The following is a 6051-nucleotide window of genomic DNA, read 5'->3' as shown; positions in this document are numbered from 1 at the left end:
ACTATAAGCTCTGTTTCTATCCTCTGTGATGCTTACAGGAGTCATGTTTTTTTCCCATTTGAATATATGTGAGCATTTCACTTTTGGGGAAGTTTTTCATTGCATTCTGTTTTTTCACTTCCCAGGAGAAAGCATTCGCAGGATTGTTTGCCACTCCTAGGAATCAGTATTAGTTTAAAAGCTTGTTATAAGGTCAAATCCATAAATTCAAACCTACAGGAGATAGGAAAACTTAGATACAAGCTCTAACTCTTGTCAAATTTGAAAACCCGAGTCTGTTAGTCTCACACTTATCTGCATATAATGATCACTGGATCTCTTCCCAAAGTTGCAATGAGCACTGAGCACTGTCCTCCCGTTGTTCATTGATTTGCTCGAGCGGGCCCAGTAATGTCTCCATTGTGAGACTTGTTACTGTGTTTGGCATATCGAATACGTCACGGGTAACTTAAGAGATGCCTGGTAAATCTGCCTTTTTAACCATAGCCCCATCTGCTGTTGATGAAGGTAATCTAAGGCTTGGCTTGGAAAAACCCTGCCAGTCATTGTTGTCAAACGATATGGGTTGGAGATGCAAAGGACTGAAGAAGACGTTTAGCTTGTAGGAAAAAAAGACTTTTAGCTTATGCTTATAGCAAAGCTGTAGCCCTTACTGGGGAAAAAAAAGGTTTAAAGGCTAATCACTCTGAAGTATAAACATTTAGGACAAACTTGCAGAGGGGTGGGGCAGGGGAGATAGCTCTAACTGGTTTAGATTGAGAACTTCAAAACGAATAATATACTTTTTACCTTTTTGAGTATTTTTTCCCTTAAAGACTTTCTTAATTAGAGAACCCTGAAAGAGTTGTCAGTTTTGTTCAAAATTATAGCAGTTGGTTTTAGCTTTATGCATCAACAGTTCCAGGAACTGTTGAACTAGAAGTATAAATAGAAAGCAATAACAGAAGCGCTATATCATAAAAGTTAAAGCAAATTATTTTAAACAATTTATTATCTTGGAATGGGAGAAAAGTGGCTGGTGGGTGTAGAACCAGAGATTTTTCTCTGCTGACTTTTATCATAGATATAACAATCAAAGGAAATGTCTGGGTTTCCGGATGTTCCTCAAAAATTCTGATCTTTGTGAATTGAGAAAGGTTGTATGCAGGAAGTTGATATGTACTTATCTTTCCCATCTGCTATTTTATCAATGCAGCTTCATTTTCAGAACAAGAACTAGCAATGGTTATCTTCTCCAGTAGTGGCAGCTTACAGGTGGGAAGTTAGGAATTAGGAATTGGAACAGGATGGGTACAAGTAAAAAAAAAAAAAAACAGTTCAGTGTTAAAACTCCACAATATGCTGATGTTTGAGACTTGGTCTCTGAATCTCTCAATTTAAACGAATGTTGCACAGTTTCATTAAGTAGCTAGTCCTTCATTACAATAGAGAACTGGGATCCAATACCTTTGGGGAGACTGTGATGAATTGTGTCAAACATGCTTCAACATTGACCTGAGGGGTAGCACTGTAGCACTGTCGTCCTGTTGTTCTGTCGTCCTGTTGTTCATTGATTTGCTCGAGCGGGCCCAGTAACTTGTCCATTGTGAGACTTTGTTGTTACTGTGTTTGGCATATTGAATACATCACGGGTAACTTTACAGGCTTTGCCGTTTGGACGAGATACTCTCGCCAGCTTGCCGGACTCTCCAAGCGGGACAGCGGAATCAAACTCAGGTTGGCCAGGTCAGCCGCATGCAAGGCAAACGCCCTACCCGCTGTGCTATTGCTCTACCCCTGACCTGAGGGGTAAGGAACTGAATTATATTCTATAGATGTCCCTCAATCATTGGACAAGGGTAGCACCTAGCAGGTATTACCTCGGGCATTTCTGGTCTGTTCCACCCCTGGATTAGCTGGACACTCATGGCCAGAATAAAGCTCAAGAATTGTGATAGCAGTGACAATATGGGTGAAGCACCAATAATTATAGTAGCAGTGGAAGATGGGATGAATTTAAAAGTGAGTCAAAGCCTGGAGTTACCCACCAGAGTATTACATTTGCATGTAAAAGATCAAAGTATCTGTTTTGGACTTTCTGAAGTTGTTATGATGAGGACTGTGTTGCTTCCAAACTCTGCTGGGTGAGAAGTGTCAAGAGCAGAACTGAAATATGTTAATGTGGGTGATTTAGCTCAAGAAGTCTGATCACCAGATATCATGGCATCTGGCAAAATGGATTCTCCCAGAGCCTGCTGAAGGATTCACAGATGATGGCACAAATCCTGAAGGATGTGGAATCACAAAATATGAGCCAAGTATCATAAATTAGATATTAAATTTTGCCTTTCAATGTGCTATAATTTTAGACGAGGCAAAGATTTACTCAAGTCATAAAAAAGCTCCTATTGATAAAAAACGATGTGTGATTGGCAAACCAGTGTCACTCTGACCAGTAATTTTCTTCTCTCTCAAGAAATATTTTATTGTAAATAAGCAAGGTAAAGAAATCAGACCATTTTGACATTAATCAAACCATATCCTAACCCTATATTATGATCTTATAAATACTGCTTGACTGCTTCAATGTATAGACTTATATTTCTACACCAAAAAACATCTACCTCTGTGGGGAAAATAACAGTTTTGTGATTAAGTATTGGTTTAGTTTCTAGCAAACCAAATACTCCTACGCTTGGCACACTAGTCCCACTCTGTCTGTGTCAACTATATGAGGGAATCTATTATCCCTTAGTGGGGAAAGGTTTACAGTGCAAATGCTCCCATCTCAGGCAGACCCCAGCTGTAAACATGTCAATTCCTGCTATGACTGTTCAGTATGTTCTTAATCCATTAGTCCATTAATCCATCATTAACTAGAATTTAAAACATTTTTATTGCCACAAATATGGCTTCATCCTAAAAATACTACCAATAGTCATCAAACACGTTGAAAATAAAACAAGAGATAAAAATGATATGGATGATGATGTAGATGATATGTGGATAATGGTGGTAATTGGTAATATATCCTTGTTGCATACAACATATAAGCTTGGTCTTGAGCTCATTGCACTGATATCAAAAATGTATGCTGGATGTTTTAATATACGTTTTAGAAAATAACTGGTATTTCATGAGTAAATATACTACCATACTTTTCCATTTATATGCTAGATGTTCCTGAATAGCTTAATATTTTTTACTGACCTTTAAAAACTGGGATCCTTAGGAGAGAAAGCATTAGTGATGGGTGTAATGTTGGAATTATGTGCAAGAGGAACCTTTATTAATTGCACTGTAAACTAGAGAATGTCAATTTTAAAGTTGAGATGCTTCCATTTGTGGAGTATAAAAGAACATAATGAGACTGACACCCAAGGACAGTAGACACAAGGGCCAGGAGTATTGCTCCATAACTGGAAGACTGCCCCATGAGCAGAGGGGAGAAGGCAGATGGAATAGAGAAGGGATCACTAAGAAATTGATGGCTGGAGGAATCGGTCAGGGTGGGAGATGTGTGCTGAAAGTAGATAATGGACCAAACATGATGACCTCTCAGCATCTGTATTACAAACCATAATGCCCAAAAGTAGAGAGAAAGTATGGGAAATATTTTCTGGCACAAAGGCAGGGGGAGGGCAGAAAGTGGGGGCTATACTGGGGAGATTGGTGGTGGAAATATGCACTGATGGAGGGATGGGTGTTTAAGCGTTGTGTGATTGTAACCTAAACATAAAAGCTTGTAACTATCTCTGATGATCCAATAATATTAAATAAATAAATAAAAATTGAGATACTTCATGGAAACAATTGTCACATAAAAAATAAGTAAATAGTGCCACTTATTAATTTGATTGTTGGTACCTTGGCATTATTGTCAGAAGTTTCTTCATCACTAACAAGAAAAACAGCAACAATTCAAGTTTCTTTTATCTCATTTGCCCTATTCATGTCTTCAAATGTTTAGATCATAGCTTCTTAATCTGTGGGTTATGACCATATGGGCTCATGTAATTTTTCAAAGTTGTTTTTAAATCAATTTCTTTACAATTATTTTTCAATGATTTCTTCTGTTGGGCATAGTCAACTGAAATTCATGTAATTTTTGTTTTCTGTTTGCAATCAATTTGCTTTCTGTTATCTATCTGCCTCCATATTTTCTCTATGAAAAACATCCCATGGCCAGCTGTATAATTTAAATATAGTACAAAATATGTAATATGATATATTTCCTTAACAGGTGCCATGGTAGAAAATAGAAACCACATAATTTTTGTTGTTTGCCTTCACAACCAAGCACAATTTTAAAAGTTACATTGATGCTAGTTATATTTAATAACAAATTAAATTATTTAATAACAAGTATTTTTAAAAAGCTAAGGATATCCTTCAGGTTGTTTCTTGATGGAGGGACAGTGCTTTCCCCATAAAATATTTCTAGTTATTATCATTAGATTTAAAGTCTTTTCAGCTAGTGTTGTCATTTCAGCTTAGAAAATAAGTTTTTTGCCTTTTTTTCTTAATTCTTTTTTCATTTGCTTTGAAGTTGAAGGAATTGAGAGACTGAAAATTATCTTGGAGTTTCTCTATATTTGGAATATGAATATGACTCCAGGATGTCTTTTCCAAAGGTTTGTGACTCATTGTAGGACTTTTTACTGATTCACTGGACTGAAAGACTGCTGTGTGTGTGGCATAGAGGAGTCTATTAGAAGGTGGGATGTACTATCTGTGTGAAGGTTGGCTACTCTACAGTCTCTCTTACTAACTGCTAGCATGAACACCAGGAGAGCTCTAACATGGGTTGTTCCATTTCTGTGCCAACCTTGAACCTGGGTTACCAAACTACCTGTCAAGGCAGCTTTAGAACTGAGCTAGAGAGATAAATCGAAAGATGTGACTCAAATAACCCTAAGCCACATTTGAGAGTATCCCAGCAGATGTGATCGCAAGTCCCTCAAGTGGAAGTTTCACAGAGAATTCCATTTGCAACCAATTGATTGGTTCAAGTGGAAATTCTCCCAAGACACTGAAGAACTGGCAGAGGGCCATATTACTTGAAGGGTCAGATTTTAGAAGGATGATCAGCCATGTCACAGCAGTCAGATGTGAGAAATCACAACTCCCTGCAAATATAGAAAATTGAGAACCTGCTATGATACAAGAACTCCAACTCTCCCCAGGAACATTGAGTATAAGAGAGAATCAATTAACCAAAATGTGTAGAGATTTTTGTTGTTCAGTTTCATTTCATTGGTGTGGTAACAAAGACTTCACTTATTTCAAATTACTGGAATTTTTTTTAAAAATTGCTCAGCTTCGAAATGAGTCAGAAAGAGAGGGATAGACATAGAAATATTGCATTCATCTGGGGGATATAAAGTAACAAAGTATGAGATTAATACCCAAGAATAGCTGAGATCAGCACCAGGAGGATTACTCCATAACTTAGAGGCCAGCCGGGTATCCTAGAGGAAAGGGCAGTTCAGATAGAGAAGGGAGCACCAAATAAAGGATGTTTGGAGGATCCTCCCAGGAGGGGAAATGCATGTCGAAAGTAGACTATGGACTGAACATGTTTGCCACTCAATGCCTCTTTTGCAGACCACAACACCCAAAAGGAGAGAGAGTACACAGGGGATTGCCCTGCCACAGAGATAGGGGGGATGGGGGGATGGGGGTGGGAGGGATATTATCCATGGTGGTGGAAAATGGGCACTGGTGGAGGGATGGGTATCTATCTGATCATTGTATAATTGAAACCAAAGCACAAAAAATTGTAAATCTACAACTTTAAAAAAAATAAAATAAAATAAAGGGAAAAAAATTGCTCAGCTTTATTTTTAAAAACTCTAAAATGCAGACACATTTTTTCACAGACTCTTTTAAATATTTTAAAATGATAATTTTGAGTGTATTTTTCACCATTACTGTGATATAATTGGAGAAAGCAGAAAGAAAATCAGATCTTTAAAAGAATCTGTGTTTGTTCTTCTGATGGGTTCTTTCATTAAAATAATTAAAGATTGTGGTTAGTAATAAAATATTATGACAAAATAAGATTTAAAA

The 6051-nt window shown here is 37.3% G+C and overlaps 1 pseudogene; it reads left to right on the top strand.

Moving 5' to 3' along the window:
• Positions 1 to 2199: 2199 nt before the first annotated feature.
• Positions 2200 to 2844, top strand: LOC130037475 (transcription initiation factor TFIID subunit 9-like; annotated as a pseudogene).
• The last annotated feature ends 3207 nt before the right edge of the window (positions 2845 to 6051 follow it).

Source organism: Sorex fumeus, unplaced genomic scaffold, assembly GCF_029834395.1.
Source record: "Sorex fumeus unplaced genomic scaffold, SorFum_2.1 ptg000072l, whole genome shotgun sequence".
Taxonomy (NCBI): Eukaryota; Metazoa; Chordata; class Mammalia; order Eulipotyphla; family Soricidae; genus Sorex; species Sorex fumeus.
Note: the sequence above shows the minus strand (reverse complement) of the source record. Positions and strands in the feature narration are given on the sequence as shown.